Genomic DNA, 24,269 nt, shown 5'->3' on the forward strand with positions numbered 1-24,269 from the left:
TTTTGTTTTCCAATTACGGTACCATGGCTGCGTATAATGCGCATTGACAGACGTAGGCAGTTTTGGATTGAAATTGCCACAGTGGGAGAATAATACTTACTTCACTTCACCTCATTTAAATTCAATTCAATTCAATTCATTTCAATTCAATTCAATTCAATTCAATTCAATTCAATTCAATTCAATTCAATTCAATTCAATTCAATTCAATTCAATTTTGACGTAATTTGATTTAATTCAGTTTGATATGATTTGATTTGATTGATTTTATTCAGTGCAGTTCAATGTATTTTAGATGTTTTTCTTCTTCCGCAGAACATGACATAATTATAAGAAAATTGCAATTGATCTTCGATTACATAATAGTTGACTGTACGATAAAATTACTAGAAGTAATGAAGGAATAAATGAAGCACTGAAGCACGTATACATAGTTTCAAACCAAAGTTATTACATTATCCAGGCACTGTGGAAAAATAAAATAAGGGGTCCACTGAAAAGTAGTGCGTGTATACTGTGGACAACTCGTGTAGCCGACGCATGTTATACTTACTGTAAATTTGGTGCGGTGCATTGACGCCGACTACTAGTATACGACGGAATATGTCCAGGGTTATATAGGCCTATAGATTGCGAGGTTTATCGTCAATAGCCATAGGACAAATTTGAGTTTCGTGCCTTGTCATGTACATTATTCCTTTGCATGCCACATTACCTGTCCATAGATGGGTGTGTAAAATTTGTGTACATCCGGTTCATTGGCACTGAAGGAGATAAAAGCGGGAGCCCTCCCCCCCCCCCCCCCCCCTCCCCCATGCCCTCTGATGTAAAGTTGGGGATTCTTTTAAACATCGTACGCCTCATCCAGATTTTGCAATGTTTATGTGTATAACGTATGTACAATAATATGTGACCAACTGTGTGTCTGCGCATGGATAGTTATGTATGTCTATGGTGTGCTTGTTGGTTATTATGTTGACACGTAATACAAACTATCGAAAATATACTAGTAGTTACAGCTCAAGCTTTCATACGCCAACCTATAATACGCCCGTCTTTTGTATCTAGTAAATGGAGAATTAGAAATGGAAAAAAAAATGATAAGAGGAACAAAGTGAGGTCACTGTTGTGGCAATAAAATCTTTTAACTTGTTCGTAGGGCATGTAGGGTATTTTTCCATATCTATTACAAGGCAATGTGACAATAGTCATATAACACTTTAGTAGCTTGCCCTTCTAACTCGTCCTTGTCCTCAAAATGACATTGTGTTCCCTGCGGAAATAGGCTTGAGATTAAAAATGGGCAAGGACTAGAGCAGTTTTTCCGTCGTTTACCGCAATTTATGTACTGAGTATTATGTGCAGGGCCTATATAGGCATCATGATAGTTAGTGGTTGTATGTAGGCCTATATGGATGTGTTGGTTGTTATCGCGTGCATCTGTGTAGGGCCTATACTTGTGTGTGTGTATGTATATGTGCATGTCGCACGTGAATAGTTTTGGGATGAAGATTTTGCTTGATACTTGTCCGTCCTCGTGCCACAAAAAGACACCTTTGAATATCAATTTTGATCATGGGGAATTTGTTAGTAAAGTTCTGAACAGCTCATACTTCTAGGACAACGGTATAGCAGGGACTGACTGATCCAGTGATACAAAAACAAACAGCAAAAACGTTAACACTAAACACTCTATAATAGAAAAGTTGCGAAAACTATGATTTATCTGCAATTGTCCTGTACACAGTGGAACATTGTCTGCGACACATATACAGAAATCTTTCTTATTCCCAAGTGATGGGTGTTACAAAGTTGTGTGTAATTTACGATATCATTCCTATTCATAAAGCCCTGTATGACAACACACGTGTAAAGCTTGAGCGAAGGTTTTTACAGGTCGTAACCCACATTTCTACCGAGGCAGCGCCCTTGCCTTAGTTTGAAACTAAACACCTGTTGTTTTACGCTTGCCAAACTCTTACGTATGAATATAGGTGTGTCTAACAAAAAGCGGTGATATTGATACTTGTATATTGTAATCACATTCCACCTTCAACGTCGAGGGGAAATTCCATAAACTTGCACGCTTTGTCATCCTTTGGAGGAAGCCAAAAAATGAAGCAATTTTTTGAATCCCGGGGAATTTCGTATACTGTACATTCATGTACTGTCAACCATTGTTCAGATAATCAAAGGCCGCCCTTCCGCATTATATTGCGATTTTTTCCCCATTGTTATTTTTTATTTGAAGATACGCTCCAAGCAATAACAGGGTGCGATGTCACGTGGTGCTGACAGGAAACAAGATATATAGAGCTTGATGGAATAAAAAACATCACACAAACGTTGCTGGCAGTCTATGTTGTTACACATAACCTTTATCACATCTATATATACTGTAGCTCATCTGAATACTGAGTATCAAGCACTCACATGCCCATTATACAGAATATTACACCCTGATGTGTAAACATGAACTTGGGGGAGTGATTGTGTAGTTCGATTGTTTGGAATTGAGGAATATATATAACAGCAGGAATGTAGGCCTATGTATTATTTTTACGATAATAGGATTATAGTGTGCACGATAGTCAACCATCCATGTGTGCTTAACGCGTGGGCACTGTCTATGTTCTTGACTGTTCAGTGTACCGTCTAAAAACCATATCCAACACGTTTCCTTTTTGGAAAGTTCATAGTGTAAACGAACTTTTTACAATTAGAGAGACAAAGCAAAAACAAGTGTTTTGAATATAATCACAAGAGAGAGAGAGAGAGGGGGGGGGGGCAGACATGATCACCAATCGTATAGTCATCAACTTGGTGTGAAAGTGTAATTGTTCAACTATTAAAGCAATCACTGCTTGTTCCGTAACAATGCATTCGGTTAGATCGTTCAAACAGGTCAAATATAGGATTCCTGCTTTAATCATTCTTTGATCGCAAGAAAGATTTTTTTTTTGTTCCTCAGTAAAAAAAAACAAAAAAACTCATCACCGAGTTCTGTTTGACTGTGTTTAAAAAAAAAACCAATCGAATCGTCGTGCTGAACAATCATAATGAAAAAAAAAACGGACGAAGATAATGAACTTCTAGTCAGTTCATTTCAAATCTTATTTCCAATGTTTCAAACTCTTTTAGATACAATTACAAAAGATCAATGAGATGTGAAAAAAAGTATAAGAGTATACATTTGAAAGCAGAAAACAAAATGAGGATAACAAGTGCATTACCTGTATTAATCCATTATGTTGTGTTATCAGAAATGAGAGGCCCACGTATAAAGACAAGCATGCAGTGACCTAGGCGACTCGATTAACGTCAAATGAAATAATATGATACTGAGTAATCGTAGCACGCTGAAAACACGCAATTAACACACACACACACACGGTCAAGCAAACAAAGATTTATAAAGTCTTATAAAGTTTATAAATTATGACATTTCGCGAAGCAGTGAGATCGATCTCCATCACATAATGGGTTGATATATGCAAGTTAGCATAATTAATGATGTAATCGCTTCACAACTCTGGTATCCTCGGTTTGTATAAGAACATAATTATGAAAACAATATTATTTATATCGATAACTTTTTATGTAAATTTGATTCCCTCTGAAGAAAATAAGGATCGCTAAATTTTATTTTTCATGCGAAGGAAGTGTTTTTTTTTTTCTTTCATGCCTTTTGGAAAGGCATCACTGCTTCACAACTCGTGTGAAACTGTCGAATTATAAAGATTTCTCCTTTTTAGGTCTAATTTTGATGAAAGGGTCATCTTTCGTCGTCCCGAGCATATATATTAACATTTTATCCCTGGATCGCTTTATTTATTTATTTATTATTATTATTATTATTATTATTATTATTATTATTATTATCATTATTATTATTATTATCATTATAATTATCCTTATCATTATCATTAATATTATTATTGTTATTATCATTATTTTTTATTACTATCATTGTTATTATTATTATCATTATTATTATCCTTATCATTATTATCAATATTATGATTGTTATTATTATTATTATTATTTTTTATTACTATCATTGTTATTATTATTATCATTATTATTATTTCGTTTTTGGATAATTTCCAGGAGGGATGAGGAGGCGGCTACGTGCTACCGGGAGAACGGCTTCGAGAGCCCCGATAGACCCAAGGCGTGGAAGGAGAAGTGTCTTAAAGAGCTCCGAAAGGTTCCCCTCCTGAGGTAACGCTGTTACGTAACGTCCCCCTAACTCCTGTCTGTCACATGTACCAACAGAGTTGCATATTCATAATAATATATCATATCGATGTTTGTGTATGTCGTATACATTTCTGCATGTATATGCATAAATATAATCATGTCACGCATGTAAATAAATAAATCGATCGATAGATATGGGTAGATAGAAAGATAGATTGAAAGCAAGATAGATAGATAAATAGATAGATATAGATAGGTAGATAAATAGAAACATCGATAGATAGATAGATAGATAGATAGATTGATAGATAGATAGATAGATAGATAGATGGATAGATTGATAGATTGATAGATAGATAGATAGGTAGGTAGATAGATAGATAGACAGATAGATAGATAGATAGATAGATAGACAGATAGATAGAAAGGTAGATAGATAGATATATTGATTGATTGATAGATAGATAGATAGATAGATAGATAGACAGATAGATAGATAGAGAGATAGATAGATAGACAGATAGATAGAAAGGTAGGTAGATTGCATCTTCAGAACTGTATTACCAATTTTAAGAATTGGTTCTAAATATAGCAGTACAGCGATGGAGACGCTTTTGATAATTCTGCAACAAAAATTGACAACATTGTTTATAACCAAAGTATGACACGAACAAAAGAGACGAAATTCGATCTATCTGGTGGAATATTAGCCGTGATTAGTAAAAATGATGAAACTCAAAGATACAGCATCAAATCAAATAAATATATTTCTGGGAATCGATGTATTATTCTTTTGCTATACTACTGTTTGTATTGATTTTGTATTTGCTTTGTGACATTCCACCTTCTTGTGCAAATCGTCAATGTTACTTCGCAATAATTTTGTTGTTTCGATATGGAAAATAAATGATGAAATGAAATGAAACGAAATAAGTTGAAGCAAAAGACCGACGGCCTATAGATAAGTTCAACAACTGTACCAACGCCCCGCGTGTTTTGTATACTGAATGTGTGTAACAAGCAAGTGAAGACAGTGTCGTCGTCGCTTTTTTTAGTGCTTTGTCTTGTTGTTTGGTGGAGGATATGTTACCTCGAAGCACCTGTCAGATGAATCATAAAATAGAGTCATTATTGCCTCCCCTCCCCCCTCCCTCCACTAGAGTTGAGAACACACCGCAGCTAGACCGCTCCGAAGACCGTTCTTGGCTGGCCAAACACATGGAGCTCATGAGTCAAAAGCTGAGAGAGGACCTGCACGTTGTCAAGGTATGCATGACAAAGAAATATACCTCCCCCTATCATAATGGTACATATAAGACACATGATTGGATGACATTGTGTCCAATTCCAATTTGTTTTGTTTTTGTTTTGATTTTCCTTGTCTTGTTATAATGGATTTTTTTTTCATTCTTGTTTATGCCTTTGTTTGTTTTTGATCATGCATATCGTCGTATTTTTTTCTAATGAATCACAGAAGTTCATGCAAACGAAAAGAACTGAGCGAAATTTGTCAAAATCCACCCTCGTGATCGTTTAAGATGTTTAAATGTACAACATGCAATTAGAGTAGAGTATCCGTTGCTGCATAATTCATTCGGTGGTCTGTCTAAAAGGTATATGATAACAGCCGTTGCTGTTAATACGTTTGCTACTATATAAACAGTTTTATGTTCTCTTTTTAAATAATTCTTTTTAAATAATTCAGTAAATAATTCTTTATGCGAAAGTTAGTGAGGCACTTGCGAGATTGTGACATTGGCTTCTGTATATCAACATTCCTTTTTAAACATGTGAAACTTTATTCGTTTCTGTGGATGTCTTGTTTCTGTTCAAGTTCGAGAACTCTTTAGTATTCTGTTTCTGTATGGAATTGGTATAAAACCGAAAGACATTACCCGTTCCGTCCTGTGTATTTCCTGAACAGTAAATCACCAATCAACCTTGTGACATTTGATATTAGGGACTTCCCACACAAAACTTTGCACTCTTTCTCTATTCATTCTCTATTCATTGGTCTCAAGCACTGACGTAAGATTGTTGAACTATACAAACGAAAATGTGATTTCCTGTAGCAGAGTTTGTTTTATCCAAGACAAGCCGTCTCCTGCCTTTCTCATTCCTGCCTTTTTCATTCGTTTTTGGGAGGAAAACCGGCATTCAAATTTGCTAGAAATTTCACAACACTGGCGCTGGATACTGGCGTTGACCCAACGCCTTTGAAATGATTGGCTCAGATAGTCTTCCGTCGTTCTTGCAGCTAAAGAAAACCAGTAAATAGTGCCACTTCCTTGTGTATGAGGTCTACCGCGATATCTAAGACTTTTAGACTGAACTGTCTCTGACCTGTATAATAACCATTTGTTCACGCCATTAAACTAACTGTATGCGACTGTAATCTGCACTCACGCCCTGCTCACGTTAAACAGTAGGACCTTTCACTTTCTTTCGCCAATTTTGATTACCCTTGGTCATCATTGTAGCCAGCTATCAAGCGTTACGGGCTTTAATAGGCCTGTGTTGTCATCGTATAAAGTCGGATGCAGACATCAAAGCATGGGGTTTTTTTTGAGAGAGAGAGATAAAGAGTGCAGACGAGCGCAAATACAAAAGTTTTCAAGCCTGAGCAAAGAAACGAGAGCGTCTTTTAGGAAGAGTTCACCCAAAGACTCGTCGGCTGACTGGGTGCAGAGATTCGGTTCGTTGAGATTAGCTTACTGAGCTGGAATTCCCCACTCGTAGTGACGGTGACAGGAATTATTATCCTGTCTTGAATTAGTTCATTGGTACATTTGAAGATATGCCGCAGGGCATAATGTAAGCGTAATTCTAAACAGGTATCTAAATTTGTCTTCCCAAGCACTTTGAATGCATTTCGGTGTCATGCACCCCCCGGGCATGTTCTTGGTATTGAACTTGTGTTGAAATGAGCTGTAAAGAGATTTGTTGGGAAAGACTTGTAAGCCCTTTAATAATAGTCCTGCGCGACGTGTAAAGAGCAAAAGCAAGATTGGGAGTGACAAACATACAACCAACGAGCAAACAGACCAAAATGTAGAGATATACGGAACATGTTCAGACTTGCAGAAAATTATTTTCACCCGAAACACAATAGAACGAGTCTAGAACGTTAACAATGTATCTTTGATACATAATAAAAGGAGGGCGAGGTATTGACACACGCGAAGTGCACCACTATAATACGCAAGCGCTCCCTACGTAGGTTGCATGAATTTGTTCCGAACATACGACAGAAGCTAACATTGTGTGACAAAGTGATGCGTAGAGAATTCACCTGTTGATGCAAAAAGTATTGTCAAAAAAGTTACTTTTTGTAATTGTGTCAATATCTAGTCTGTGTAAAGAAATCACTCGTTGATGCAAAGACATCATTAGAAAAAAAAAAAGTTCCGTTTTATAAGTGCAAATGATTTAGTGTGCCCGGGAGAGCGACGCGAACGCATGCGAGGCGCATAAGTAATACACGTGCCTTGTGTGCGTTTGCGTCGTTCCTCCGGGCTTTGCCCCTATACGGGGAGACTAACCTCGGAATGACAGCCATCACCTTTCTTTTCGCATAATTGCTTCTATTATCTAGAGAGATATGAAAAACCATGCATGGATCTCGCCTCTTCTCACCCTTCCCCCTTCTCTCTCCGTTAATCTCTCCCTCTTGCTCTCCTTCCTCCCTCAGTATCCCAACATCTTCAACTCAAATCTCCCTCAATATTCCAAGATCTTCAACTCAAACCTCTAACAATATCCCAACATCATCAACTCAAATCTCCCTCAATATCCCAACATCTTCAACTCAAATCTCCCTCAATATCCCAACATCTTTAACTCAAACTTCCCTCAATATCCCAACATCTTCAACTCAAACCTCCCTCAATATCCCAACATCTTCAACTCAAACCTCCCTCAATATCCCAACATCTTCAACTCAAACTTCCCTCAATATCCCATCATCTTCAATTCAAACCTCCCCCAATATCCCAACATCTTCAACTCAAATCCTCTCATATCCCAACATCTTCTACTCAAACCTCCCTCAATATCCCAACATCTTCAACTCAAATCTCTGTCAATAATCCAACATCTTCAACTCAAACCTTTCTCAATATCCCAACGTCTTCAACTCAAACCTCCCTCAATATCCCAACATCTTCAACTCAAATCTCCCTCAATATCCCGACATCTTCAACTCAAATCTCCCTCAATATCCCAACATCTTCAACTCAAATCTCCCTCAATATCCCAACATCTTTAACTCAAACCTCCCTCAATATCCCAACATCTTCAACTCAAACCTCCCTCAATATCCCAACATCTTCAACTCAAACCTCCCTCAATATACCATCATCTTCAATTCAAACCTCCCCCAATATCCCAACATCTTCTACTCAAATCCTCTCATATCCCAACATCTTCTACTCAAACCTCCCTCAATATCCCAACATCTTCAACTCAAATCTCTGTCAATAATCGAACATCTTCAACTCAAACCTTTCTCAATATCCCAACGTCTTCAACTCAAACCTCCCTCAATATCCCAACATCTTCAACTCAAATCTCCCTCAATATCCCAACATCTTCAACTCAAATCTCCCTCAATATCCCAACATCTTCAACTCAAATCTCCCTCAATATCCCAACATCTTTAACTCAAATTTCCCTCAATATCCCAACATCTTCAACTCAAATCTCCCTCAATATCCCAACATCTTCAACTCAAATCTCCCTCATTATCCCAACACCTTCAACTCAAACCTCCCTCAAAATCCCAACATCTATAACTCAAACCTCCCTCAAAATCCCAACATCTTCAACTCAAATCTCTCTCAATATCCCAACATGTTAAACTCAAACCTCCCTCAATATCTCAACATCTTAAACTCAAACCTCTCTCAATATCCCAACATGTTAAACTCAAACCTCCCTCAATATCCCAACATCTTCAACTCAAACCTCCCTCAATATCCCAACATCTTCAACTCAAACCTCCCTCAATATCCCAACGTCTTCAACTGAAACCTCCCTCAATATCCCAACATCTTCAACTCAAACCTCCCTCAATATCCCAACATCTTCAACTCAAATCTCCCTCAATATCCCAACATCTTCAACTCAAATCTCCCTCAATATCCCAACATCTTTAACTCAAATCTCCCTCATTATCCCAACATACCTTCAACTCAAACCTCCCTCAATATCCCAACATCTTCAACTCAAATCTCCCTCAATATCCCAACATCTTCAACTCAAATCTCCCTCAATATCCCAACATCTTCAACTCAAATCTCCCTCATTATCCCAACACCTTCAACTCAAACCTCCCTCAAAATCCCAACATCTTCAACTCAAACCTCCCTCAAAATCCCAACATCTTCAACTCAAATCTCTCTCAATATCCCAACATGTTAAACTCAAACCTCCCTCAATATCTCAACATCTTAAACTCAAACCTCTCTCAATATCCCAACATGTTAAACTCAAACCTCCCTCAATATCCCAACATCTTCAACTCAAACCTCCCTCAATATCCCAACATCTTCAACTCAAACCTCCCTCAATATCCCAACGTCTTCAACTGAAACCTCCCTCAATATCCCAACATCTTCAACTCAAACCTCCCTCAATATCCCAACATCTTCAACTCAAATCTCCCTCAATATCCCAACATCTTCAACTCAAATCTCCCTCAATATCCCAACATCTTTAACTCAAATCTCCCTCATTATCCCAACATACCTTCAACTCAAACCTCCCTCAATATCCCAACATCTTCAACTCAAATCTCCCTCAATATCCCAACATCTTCAACTCAAATCTCCCTCAATATCCCAACATCTTTAACTCAAATTTCCCTCAATATCCCAACATCTTCAACTCAAATCTCCCTCAATATCCCAACATCTTCAACTCAAATCTCCCTCATTATCCCAACATACCTGCAACTCAAACCTCCCTCAAAATCCCAGCATCTTCAACTCAAACCTCCCTCAAAATCCCAACATCTTCAACTCAATATCCCAACATCTTCAACTCAAATCTCCCTCAATATCCCAACATCCTCAACTCAAATCTCCCTCAATATCCCAACATCTTCAACTCAAACTTCCCTCAATATCCCAACATCTTCAACTCAAACCTCCCTCAATATCTCAACGTCTTCAACTGAAACCTCCTATATATTTTAACTCTTTCATATTTCTTTTACACAGAAACTGTTCGAAAAGACAGTCCACCTTCACAAGGAGGTAGCACAGTTCTTTGTCGATGCCTACTACGAATACCTAGCCCAGCATGTAAGTCTATGTTTGCAATAATATATGAACATGTATATATCCGTATTATGCATTTTGTATTATATTTATTAGTTTGTATCTCTCTGTGGCTTATTTTGTTATATACACATACATTATACTATATGTTTGTGTGTGTGTGTGTGTGTGTGTGCGTGTGTGTGTGTGTGTAGTATATGTCTGTATATATTCAAGGTTTGTGCTTAATATCCTTATATCCTCTTTTCATATGTTTAAAAAAGTTTCTATCCAGTGATGCCAGTTCTCTTTTGTTTTACTGTATTTGTTATTGTCCTTTATGTGTCGATTTTTTTTTTCAAACGTAGATTCAGGACATCATCTCGACCGGATTACGTCATAATGAAATCATCCAGCTGCTTAGTTGGCTAACAGAACACAAGTAAGCTTTTTTTAAAAAAAATCTTATGAAAGGCAAAATCTCCCCAAAGAGTACGTGGCCATACTCAAATAGGTACAAGAGGATTACTCAAAGGATAATACTCAAACGCCTAGTGAAGTGGGACAACTTGTGTTTTAATATGATGTAGTTGTGATTTAAAAAAAACCCAACAGTTTAGGTAATTTCTGTGTGCCGCCATATTTACAAGGGGAAATTTGCATCTATTTGTGATGTCACAATAGTTCAGCGACATTAGAGGAATATAAATAGAATTTGACAACATTACCTGTTTTCTGGGACAATGAACGAACACCTGGCCTCGCTTCTCCAGAAGCGACCCCCTCCCCTAACACACTCACACACAAACTTGAATGAAAGTATCCCAGTAACAAGTTCTCAGAAAGTGTTCTTTTCATTGAAGAACAAGGCAGGGTGTCATCTAGAGTCATATGCGGCATAACGGAATAAACCGAAACTTAACGAGACATTGACAAACTATTGAACAAACATCAACTTTTGAACAATTTGTCTGAATTTCCTTCGAGCTTTCGACTGCGTATTCCAATATGCTGCATTTACCCTATACATTACTCTAGTATTTGTATTGGGAAACTTCCCTCGCAAGTCTGCGCACCCGAAATGTTTACTAGCGGCACCGTTTCCATTTGGAACCCCATGGAGCAATAAGTCGAAAACAGCAGATCGTGTTATACATCATGCACCTTTATACTATTGAACTCTCCGTGAAATGCATTATACATTAGAATGGGCCAGGTCCATAACCTTACGGAACCGGGCGTCATAGGCCTCGTTACTTCACCCTGCTAACAATGTATTTAGTAGCCTACATTGCTCACGAAACCGCTCTTTTCTAGGAATCAAATACACGACGGTCTGAGAGTTTTACTAGCCACATGATAATGACAACGCACCCTATATCAAGACTCACTTTAAGTGGCCTCTATATATAGTAAGAATGCACAGTTTATTTGAATGTTTTCGGGGAACATCTGTAGTCTTTACCAGAAGCGGCGTAATGAATAGAGACATGACATGCATGTCCTACCCCGTTTGGGTCGGCTATTGGTTAACCTGATCACGTGACCGAGTTGTTAATCGTGAATCATGGGGTATCGTCTGCAAAGCTATTAAAAGCAGAACTGATCCTCTTGTGAGTCATAGCATGTCTTTATACTCCGATACGCCATGTTGCGTATAGCAGCTTGATGTGCTACACTTTATATCGGGTGAAATCACAAGGATATAGGCCTTTGCAAGCCGGAACATAAAAGCACGATTATCTTTTCGAGTTCGATACAAGGAACAAGGATATATCTTTGACCCCGTACCACTGACCCAACCTTGTTCTTTTCTTTCACTTATACTGACAATAGAAAGAGAATTGTTTATGACTGTGTATAACTCGACTCCGAGTCTGGCTGAAAACAAAGCAATTATAGGAGAATAGAACATCTCCCTCTCCCTCACCCCATTTCCTTGTGTTGTCTGTTGTCTGTCTGTCTGTCTGTCTGTCACTCTTGTCTTCCAAACCAAAACAACATATATCACAGAAGCGTATCATGACAAACACCTATAATTATAGTCTGAATCATGTTCAGTGTCAATGCGGTCATGGAACAATATTCACGCGTAGGATGGTATTGTATTCCATTCGAAAGATGACACGATAATATGACAGTCACGGCCCAGTGGGAACAGTAATGCAACCATTTTAAAACTGCGATTGCATTGGGGGGGGGGGGGGGAATCTGTGCATTTTCACAAAGGTTCAATATACTATTGATGTCGGGATAGGGTCCATATGCGACTCTGAATATACTTTGTGGCATACGTACACCCTACACTTCTATTTGCCGTTTGCAATTTATGCATGTATGTAGGTAGGCCTACTTATGACCCTTTACTCAATGCTTTCTCTCTCTCTCTTTCATTTTATTTGTTCATTCATGTATACAATTATGATAATGATAACCACAGGCTGAGCGATATGTGTAATGAAATTCAAATGCTATCGTTGGCCCCTTTTAATTTTAAACGAAGTGGCTCACCCGTTTCCTTTGCTGTTTGTCACATTGTTCCCACTATTGTTATTCTTCCTTCTTACATAGAGCTGAGATGGAACAGTTCAACCAGTCGTTTGTTACCGGGGTGTGTCTGGTCAAAGCGGCAAACAGCCTCCTTCCGGAACACACCACCAGGGAACTGGAACAGAGGTACACTTATTACGTAATTTGTATGATATTACTATCGTAGAATTCAAATAATTATGTGTTGTGGGTGCTGGTGTATAGGGGCCGTGAAACGATTTTGTGGGGATCGTTCTTGCTACTCTTGGTAAGATCGGGGGGGGGGGGGGGGGGGGGCACCCAGCGCTCCCCGACCCCCCCCCCCCCCCCTTCTGTGCCAATGGGTCAAATGTGCACATATTTTGCACATATACGCCCTATGGACACGAAATTAACGAGGCACACAGAGAATTTTAAAAGAATGTTAAGAAAATCCTGTGATTGTTGATTTAGAGTTAGGGTTTGTAAGTTTTTCTTCTCTCTTTGCAACAGGCACAACTGTGTTCCAATAGCCGCAACTCCGTCCCATTGTTCCGCGACCAATATTTTATGTATGGCGTGTGTTTTTCAGCATCTTTATGACATGTACGCCCAACGGCGTCACTGTTATGCTCTCATGTGTGGCGTCCTATTATGCGCAGGTTTAATCAGGCATTTCGCTGCTTTGTTTCTGTGATTTGAGATGTTAAGCGGTTAACTTAACTATGTCGGTGGTAGCGTGGGTTGAATGGAGACACATAGTTTTGACGCAGATAATGATCTTACTGACGTGGCAAGGATATGGGCCATGTATTGTTTAATACGGATGCGCCTTCGTCTGCTTGTGATTTTGATTTTAGTAAACATTACAGAAGGAATCGAATGCGAGCACAGGTACTAAAACATAATGTATTATTATGAATATGGCCTCATGTTTACACACTCATCACATGATCATTGTCACAGTGCTGTATCTGGTTGTAGGACTTCTTGTTGTATACATTGATGATCCTTTGTCATACTCTTATGTTTATGTGTATGTGTGGGGGGGGGGGGAGGGAGGGGGTGTATGGGTGCATGGTTTATGTGTCTAAGAGTATAACGTTTAGGCAGTGTAAATGTAACTGCCTAAAAAAAGCCAAATATCTACATGCATTTACTAGCCTGGCACTGCATATAAGTATCAGCATACTTGAAGAAAATGCTCTTATTTTGTCATCGTTGATAATGATCCAGAAAATCGCTTTTAAGTCCAGGCAGTGTAAATGTAACTGCCTAAAAAAAGCCAAATATCTACATGCATTTACTAGCCTGGCACTGCATATAAGTATCAGCATACTTGAAGAAAATGCTCTTATTTTGTCATCGTTGATAATGATCCAGAAAATCGCTTTTAAGTCCAGAATCAGACATCATAATGTTTGTAACAAACGTGTGAGATGATAGACTTAAAGTACTTTAGAGGTTTAAGAATGAATTAAATGAAGAGCACCATTTTACAGAAATTATTTTTAACTTCTTGTATATGCTGATCTAGAAGCGTGTCTTGTATTTAATTCAATAATCTTATGTACTGTTATAGACGATAATAAATTATGCAAATTATATTCTAAGCTCCGAGCGTCCAGACCTGCTCGTGCATTTGCACACACTGATATGCCAGTATGATCATTTTTTTTTAAACTTTTGTACAGCTACATGAAAACGGTGCACGCAAACATCAAACAGTGGGGAAACGATGCCCTGAAGAAAGAGAGTGAGGTAAGCTATTTTATTGCCACTGCGTTAATTTTGTCATCGAAGCTAAGTGCATATAACTTTATTCCATTCGTTGTCCCATTGGCCCTAAAGTGGGAATTTCATTAACTTGGAGACTATTGGTTACCTCGGAGTGGTCGGGCAGTGGTCTCCGCGACGACTCCGGGACGTCTCCGGGAAACTAGTCGGGTGTCCGGAGAGTCGCGAGAGCTAAAATCGAACATGTTAAATCTTTTCGTAGACTTTGTGGTCCAGATGGTCATTGGAGATAATACCGTGTCGTCTCCGCTACGTCGCCTTAGAAGCGGAGACTAGTTCTGTGAATTCTGTGAATAAGTTGTCACCTTGTTTGGAGACGTCTCGGACGTCGCCGTGGAGTTCCCGTTTTTGGTGAACTTCTTCGTCTTTCATAGAGTCGCACGAGTCGCGGCAGTCGCGGCGAAGTCTCCTCCAGTGATCTTTTCAGGTAGAATTCATTATGCACCATACCCAAGGCTGGGCACACAATGGAGTGGTCATTCGTGCACGACTGTCATCAGGGAATGCAAATACAGACGAGCCCACGCGACCTCACCGTGCATATCATTTATTTTTTTTTGACAAGGCGTCTAAATCAAAGCAACTGTGGTCATAGGGCCCTAATCCTTGTAGACAGAACAACGAAACAAACTTTCAGCTCTATTCTTACAGATGAACATAAATGGAAATTAAGCGCTACATTCATGGACAACAAACTTGACCCGCCTTGACGTCTCTCTCGACCCAAGGGAGTAAATGTCTATTGTGGCAATGCAGGGGGTGAAATATCAATGGATAAAGTTTGATATCATTAAAGGGGCTCATCAGTAGTGATTTCCAATTGTCCTACACAGCTGGAAAGCCATAATAGAGCTGTTTTAGCAGTGTCTCTTTTTCCATGGCATCACATTCCATCTTGCCACATATCACTTCAGACAAATCAATGGACTCTCTTTAATTTTTACTTACCAGTTTATTGTTATTGTTTTTTTTATTATCATTATCATTATTAGTATGATGATTATGATGATGATGATGATTATTGTTGTTATTATTATTATTATTATCATTATTATTATTATTATTAATATTATTGTTATTATCATTATTATCATTATCATCATCATTTTCATTATCATTATTATTCTCCAGGACTGGTTTAAGGACGAGCCTCCCAAACAGGACAAAGACGGTTTCCTTTACACAGAGTTCCCCGTCCATCTCTTCGAGCTTCTCCAGCAAAATGTGAGTTAATCGCAGACTGAAGATGTTTCGTTCAATCATCTCATATTATTATGTGGCTAAGAAAATTGGAAAGCTTGATTGAAACCGAACATATTTTCATCTGAAAGGGGCACATTCAAACAGCAGTTCGCGCAAGAATGGTTTATTCATGTCCATGTAAATCCTTTGTATCATAGGTACTTGTCAACTTTTATTCACACACACACACACATACACAGACGCACGCACACACACACACACACACACACACACACACACACACACACTTTTTAATATTCAGCAAGTGTGTGAACCGCGAGAGCTGACGAAATAATTGTGTTTGATTCCATCTTTTTAATACTTTGACTGTCTAGCGAAATAGTGTTCTGGTTCGGGAATCACTAGCTAACCGAACGCTGCCCGAAATTGAGATTACTCCGTATGATGAGGGTACATGTTTAAACGAACCATCATTAGTGTAAAATTCATATGAGTATATCTGTATGCTTATCTTTACTATCAGTTGGAAGTATCTCGAGTGATCAGTGCCGGAACGTACAAGGCATTCCTGGGATATTGTCTGGATGAGGTCCGGATCATTGTACAACAGTACGCAGGTGAGGCATTGTTCGTGATTGGTAGGATCAAGGAGCTCCTTGGTAGGACTGATATAGTGATGGGAAGTTGAGTGGTGATTGTGAAAACGTGTTCGATGGTGTTTTTTGTTTTTTTGTTTTTGTAAGAACGCCCGTCAGAGATGATTTAGTTTTAACGCATTATTAGTTTGATTCATGAGTGCGAATTAATCTGCATGTACTCTGATGAGATACTCTTGACTATGCCTCCACTTCAAAAGACAGACAATTACACAGTAACACTTCTCGAGGTCGGTTCTATTGAGTGTGTCTGTGTGTATCTTTTGTCTGCATATGCATTCAGTACGGTCATGGGCAGTCAAATGCTTATTAATCTATCACGCGGAGATTACCTATTGGCAGATAGTTCTTCTTTGATTCTTTGTCATTGTTGTTGTTCTCTCTCTCCCTCTCCTACTGTATCTCTCATTTCCCTCTTTTTCTCTTCTTCGTGGTATATACCCTTGAGCGCTCAAGTGAAAATCCTGATTGGGGGCGTACAGCTGATCCGATCGTTCCGTTTTGATTGAACTTTTAGCCTAGAAGCGCACCAGATCCCAGTCTGCCTTCAAAGAGATTCCAATTATATAGCAACTACAGATAGACGCGTTCGTCATTGTTCCCCTTCTGAACAGGAATACACGCGCAACCAGTTAAGGATGTCATTTTTTAACAAAGGGACTGTTTTAAAAAGTCTTGTTTGTAACAAATTTTACCTTCCTATTGTTGGATCCTCAATCATGTGTGAGAAAGGCAGGTTTTATTTGTCACAAACAAAAATTTGTTGATAGCCAATCACTTTGATATATCCGCATACTTGGAAATCTTGAATAGAATTATATCTCCTATACCCTCCATGCTGGTACATTATCTTTATCCATGTGTGTGCGATTTAACTCCTTGCAGTTGCTTTTTGTCTTCAAGTTGAAGTTAAATTTTATTCGTTTTTTCCACAATATACAAACATAAATCTCACTTTCTTGAGTGACAGAAACAATGCATACAAATGTACAGAGAAAACAACAGTAATAGAAAAAAAACCAGTAGCGAACAGGTAACGATAGTGAAATAGTTGTCAATATATGCACTGTGTGGAAAAAAAAAACCGGTCAGTAATACCTGTCTCTTAATTCATATTCAGTAATACCTGTCTCTGTCAGTAATACCTGTCTCTTAATTCATATTTTAACTCTGCAACACTTTCATTTTAATGTGTGGTGAATTATACAAATCAGCATTAACTCTTCTCCCTCTCAAAAAACCCCAAAATAATGGTAACATTAACGACAGTCTACCCCCCCCCCCAAAAAAAAAGATAGAAATATAAAAGACGTAGAACTATTTGTGTCGAACGCGACTTAAGTAGGACTGTCAACCAGCTGCATAGACTCAAAATGCAATTCACGAAAGAAGGGTGATCGCGCCGAAAGCACGTTTCGGGATTGTTTATCGAAGGAAATCAGATTTGATTCTTGCTCTCGAGTTCACCCGCAGAAGCTTTTTTTTTTTTTGGGGGGGGGGGGTGTGATAGGCGTATGATCAACCATTCAGAAAAAAAAAACTTCGTCTCGTGAGTTTTAATATAAGTCTGGATGTCCCTGCGTGAATGTGATATGAGGGTCGACTCAAGGGCAGCGCCTCGATGTGTCACCGCCGAGCTATATTTAACCAGGGCGATGAGCCGATCACCTCCCTGATTTAACCCGAGCCTGCTTCGTCCCATTGCTTGACGGACGACACTCCGGCCTTCGAGTGCGGCACCTCGAACTTCTCGTCAGCTTGTGTAGAAAATAAAATAAGATAGAAACCACCAACAAATGTCGTAGATCCTACGTCTATTTTTGTCTTCGTAGCCAATAATGGTGTTAAGGTAGCACGTCAGAATTGCCAAAAGAGGAGGAAACACAGGAATCACACACACACACACACCCACACACACACCCACACACACACGTACACACACGTACACACACACACACGTACATACACACACGCACACCCACCCACACGCACGCACACAAACACAAATGAATAACAACATTATGAAACAGTTATACCTAACACAGTACACTCACTATTGACAATTAAGTTGGAAAGCGTAACGGAATTAAGTAATGGAAATAGAATGGAAAAGTAATTGGACTATACATAATCATGGATGGTTTGTGGATCTAAAAGGGTCGAACACGAAAAGAACATTTTTTTTTTAATATCACACGCTACGAGAATCAACGCTCATACAAATATAACGAACTCGGGTGTGTAGATACAGTTTGTGCGTAACATAGGACGTCTCCGTAAATTATCAATATTCAAAATTCCTTTCATGTTTGATTCATATTTCCAACGAAACACGGGAAGAGGACGATATGTATACGGACTCATAGAAGTACCAGGCATTGAACAAAAAATTCAGGAATAAAGGTGCAACATGTCAATATACTCATTTATGCAAATCATAAGTTGAAGCGTGAATACTTTTGTTTCACTGCAAAGTATGAACCATGAAACCTGTTGATAAAAAAAGTAAACTCTGTTCGCTAAATCTGTTATTCTGCTCTTTTCGTTTTATGCAGCCGCCGTGAAGGCTTACATCCCGACGCGGTCGGTTGCGACGACGCCTCCGCCCTCGCCGACACCGTCGCCGAATTCGAAATCGTCCACGGCCCTGGTCAAGAAGATCAGGAAGAGAGTGGAGCCGCACCTCGCCCAGATCACGTCGGACGAGAAGCGGCAGCCGAACAAGCCCAAACATTACGTGCAATACGCAGTGAGTTTCCGCAGCATACTGAGAAAACTATGACGAAAATACTGATGATACTCCGTACTGCTACCTATACATTTATATAATAACGATAATAGTGATGGTGATGACGACCACAAAAACAACAACAACACCGTCAATAGTAATGATAATGATGTTGATGATGAATAATAATAATGATAATGATCATGATCATGACAATAATAATAATAATAATAATAATAATAATAATAATACCACTACTAATAATAATTATGATGATAATGATTACTCCGATCATGGAAATGATAACGATGATAAACATAGTTATAAGAAGAAGCATGATAATGAACTAGATATATCGCTACGGCGACTGATATGCCTCCGCCATAATGCATGGTTCTCCTAATACATAGGTCTATAGTACAATGTCTTGACAATGTGTGATGACAGTTTCACACAATTGGCAAAATATTAAAATGACAGGTTTGACACAAATGTGCGAATGTTCACTTTCCTAGAACTAGATTCAACTGGATGAATGATTAAAATGTCAGAGTGCAAGTATTTGGGGAACTGATGATTTTTACTTGACTTTTGACCCTTTTATAAGTTTATGCATTGAGTAATTTCAAGGTATTGAGAAAAAGTATAATTTCAGTATCAAATGGGAAAATAGCATTATCTAAACCTGGCCTTTGACCTTTGACCTCACAGTTCCAAAGAGAATCACTGTTAGGTTGAACATGCATAAATATGTAAGTTTCATGATGATACCTTGAGTTACTTTTGAGATATGGAGGAAAAAGTGCAATTCAGCACTTTCACTTGACCTTTGACCTTTTGACCTTTGACCTTTTGGCAAGAAATTTCCCACAGAATATATATTGGGTAATACATATACATCAAGTTAAAAAAAAACACCTTCAGGCATTGCATAAATATAAGGAAAGTAGTGATATTTTGAGGAGTTGACCTTGACCTTTGACCCCCTGACCTTTGAACCATGACCCCCAAATTCCCTAGATAATCACTGCCCATTGGAACAAGCATATTTATACTAAGTTCCATGAAGATACCTTGAACCATTTGCGAGATATGGAGAAAAACATGAATTTTCAACCTCTTTTTTCACAAAATAACCTGTGACCTTTGACCTTCGACCCCGTGACCCTAAAATCCAAACAAAGTATTATCCCCCCAGGATATACTCTCATACCAAGTTTGATGTAAAACCACCACACGGTTCTTGAGATATCGACAAAAACAAAACGGGACGGACGTACGTACGGACGGACGGACGACCCGAAAACATAATGCCTCCGGCCACTTCGTTGGCGGAGGCATAAAAATGTTTATTGTTGGTAATAACAGTAAGGTTGAGGAGGGGTTTTTCTTTTTTTTTTTATTCAAGGATTTTTATTGATGTTCCAGGGACTGTACAGTACTGTTTGAAGTGAGGATTTAGGTTTATAACATTCCTAAACGAGATAATGAGAAACGTCTTACGAAATATGAAAGAGCATGTAATTCTAAAAAGGATTCAACGTTTATTTGATGAAAATTGGTTTTCAAATGGCTGAAATAAAAAAAAAAGTGATAATGCTAAAAGGCGACAGGCCACGCCTTTTATTAGAATCTCTTTGTTTCACCTTGTTTTTTGATATCTCAGCCATTTCAAAACCGATTTTCATCAAATAAACTTTTGATTCCCCAAAGAATTGTATGCTCTTGGACATCTCATAGAGTTGTTTCTGAATATCTCGCAAAACGTGAAAAGCTAAATCCTCACCTCAACCAGAACTGTACAGTCTCTTTAAGATTAACCTTCTAGAAGATTCAGTCTTTGGTTTGTCCTTGGGTATTACGATTGACACAGTCAATTTTTTTTTGCACCAGTGTCTCTCACATACCTTCTCTCTCTCTTTTTATGATTCCGGTGAACATAGGGTGCGGCGCTGAATAACTTCCTAACCATCATTGACTGCTCGCACATCTTCAAGCAGCAACTGACGCCGACGGCCAAGAAGGCACCTTTTTCGGTCGAGGACAAGGTGGTGCCGAAGCAGAGTCCCGAGAAGGAAGCCGTGGACGATGACGACGAGGAAGTCGACGACTTCACCTACTCCCTCAACACGATGAAGACGCTGGCCGACGAATGGTGAGGGTATACGCGGGGACTGGTGTTTTGTCTTCTTGTCTCATAATGTGGAACTGATGATGATAACAATAATGATGGTGATTAAGGTGAATGATATGATTTGTGATAATGATAATGACAATTCCGATAAAGCAATGATGGTTTGGAAGATGATGAAAATGATGATAACGACGACGACGACGACGATGATGATGATGATGACGACGACGATAATGATGATGATGATGGTGATAATGGTGGTGGTGGTGGTGATGATTATGGTTATGATGATGATGAAGATGATGATGATGACAGTGAGGACGATGATGATGATGATGATTGTTGTTGGTGGCGATAATCGTGTTTGTGATGGTGTTGCTGATGGAGATGCCATACTCAAGGATTACATTTCAAAATGAATATGTCGATAGGAAAGAGTTAAGGATATCCAAAGACTGAAAGAGAAGAAGGAGGAGGAGGAGAAGGAGGAGGAAGGGAAAGATAAGATTCTGATGAACAATGACGATGACTATCAATAGCAAGGAAGAATGGGATGCGTGACACAGCGAGGACATATGGCTGCGAGTCAATTCTTTATTCATTGTTCCATATTCCACATTTTATATGAATGTCACTTTCCATACGAGAGAGCTCCATTCCTAGAGAGAAGTACAACACCAGACTACCAAATTGAGATGAAAAATAAACATGTGTTATATGCAATCATGAATAAAGTGTAATATGATTGGTTGGAACTTAAATCTGAAGTCATATGCATGCATCATGACATAATTATGATGCTCCTTAGGAATTCATTCCTTATGCTATGCTCTTGGGAGGTGCAAGTGTTGACCCTTCAAGTTTTAAAGTTTCATCTCCTGCACCATGGATGGACCTCTAGTTTTTAGTCGTGGCGTTTCTTTTCCTCCTCCATGAGTACTGTACAAATAAAATTATGACAACTGGATTATTCTGTTTATATGCTTTGTTTGCCTTCACTCAAGTCTGTATACACAGCTAGGCCTACCCAGAGAAACTGAACATAGATTTTAATCGTGTCTCGTTCTTTTTTTTTATTGCAGCGTCGAGAAGTTCCTCAACGACCTTTACGCCGAAATGAAGCCACTCCTCAAGCAAGTCGGCACCAAGCAGTGGTAGGTACTCCACACACCCGCCCCAGTCCCCTTACTCATTACCTATAGTGCATGACATTGTGTTCTGATGCGATAGTTTATGACAGCGCTTACTAGTGCTTTTTCGTCGCATGCAGATTGACGTGGACTATTAAATGATAATAAACATTTCTCTCTACCTGGTGCCCTGTCTTGTCAATACAGACAAATCTTCGTGACCCATACTTCCAAACATGATTGTATTTTTGCAGGTATTGCATAGACATACAGTAACGCCATTTCTGTGTAGGATGAATTGCAGTATACCAGTGTTATCAGTTCAACGGCGAATTTTCTTCTTGCTGGTGCAAATAACGTCTCATAAAAACAGAGAAAATTTATTTATCCTCATTTCAGACAGCGATGTAAATCTGACGTATTCTGCGATGATGGCTGATTTGCATTTGTAATGCATTTTCCCATATCAATTCAGATACAGATGAAATCAAATGGCCGGACACAAAATTTCAAACACGGAAGCAATGCCCCATCACTGGCCCAATCTGTTACGAAAATGATAAAAAAAAGATAATCGAAAAGGTGTTTGTGTATGTACTTGTTGGTGTATGTGTGGATATCTACGTGAATATATGTTTATATTTGACAAACTTCTTGAACTCCTGTGTATATTTCCTCAGGTTCGGCATCAACAAAACGTCGTGCGTTGGAGATGTGTGCGACCTCATCATCGACTACACGAGTCACGTGAGACGAGTGCTCATCAGTGATTGGCCAGACCGACTCGAACAGTACCTGCGGGTCGAGTACTCAAAGGGATTCTCCAGAAAGTAAGCTGGTCATACCCATTATACTTCCGGTTTTTGTCTAATCGTGTTATTGTTTGCTTGTGTCTTGTGTCTGTCTGTCTGTCTGTCTGTCTGTCTGTCTGTCTGTTTCTATCCACTGAAGTATTGTTTACACTGTTATTGTACTTTTATTGCATTTTCATGTAATTTTATGAAACATTACAGTACATGATAGTCAAGAATTAAATGGGGTTAACATTTCCGCAAAGTGTTGGATCATACCACTTTTTATCTGTATGATCGATGGTTACATTATTATGTGGTGGCTTCGACAACATCTTCAGGTGGAGTTGCAGGTATAATGTTAAATTTTGCTGAAACTCTTAATTGTTCGGAGTGAGTTTTGATCTCCCACGGAACAAGTTTGTGTTTCGTAAGTGTTTGTCAGTTTCGTTCTGCTGCTTTGTTTTTATTTTATGTTTCCTCGAAGCCTTGTCGGGTCACGTGGCTGTCATAATCTGAATTCCTCCCATAATGCACTGGTTGACCATGTCTAAACTGAAATTCTCTTTCTCTTGCTATTTATATTGCGCGAAATCGATTAGATAAAGAGCTCAATGAGCACTCGAAGATGAAAGTATAATGGTGAGATAGGGAAATGGGAAAAGTTCAGATATCATTGATAAGTCAACTCATTGCATTTCGACCTTGCCTTCATCATTGTCCAGGGGAGTCTGTATTACGTGCAAGAACGCCAAAGACCGCCGGGACGCCGCCGACCAGATCTGCTTGGAGATGGACCAGGTGGAAAACACGCTAGCCCGTGTCACTAGGGATGGTCAGGTGTGTTGTGTGCACTGAT

General features: G+C 38.9%; 1 pseudogene; it reads left to right on the plus strand.

Annotated features, from left to right (window-relative positions):
* The window catches only part of LOC139726519 (exocyst complex component 3-like), a 64,101-nt pseudogene that overhangs the window by 36,553 nt on the left and 3,279 nt on the right, over positions 1 to 24,269 (plus strand).

Source organism: Diadema antillarum, unplaced genomic scaffold (genome assembly GCF_040938485.1).
Source record: "Diadema antillarum isolate AM-2024a unplaced genomic scaffold, OU_Dant_1.0 seq00000086_RagTag, whole genome shotgun sequence".
In the NCBI taxonomy this organism is placed as follows: domain Eukaryota; kingdom Metazoa; phylum Echinodermata; class Echinoidea; order Diadematoida; family Diadematidae; genus Diadema; species Diadema antillarum.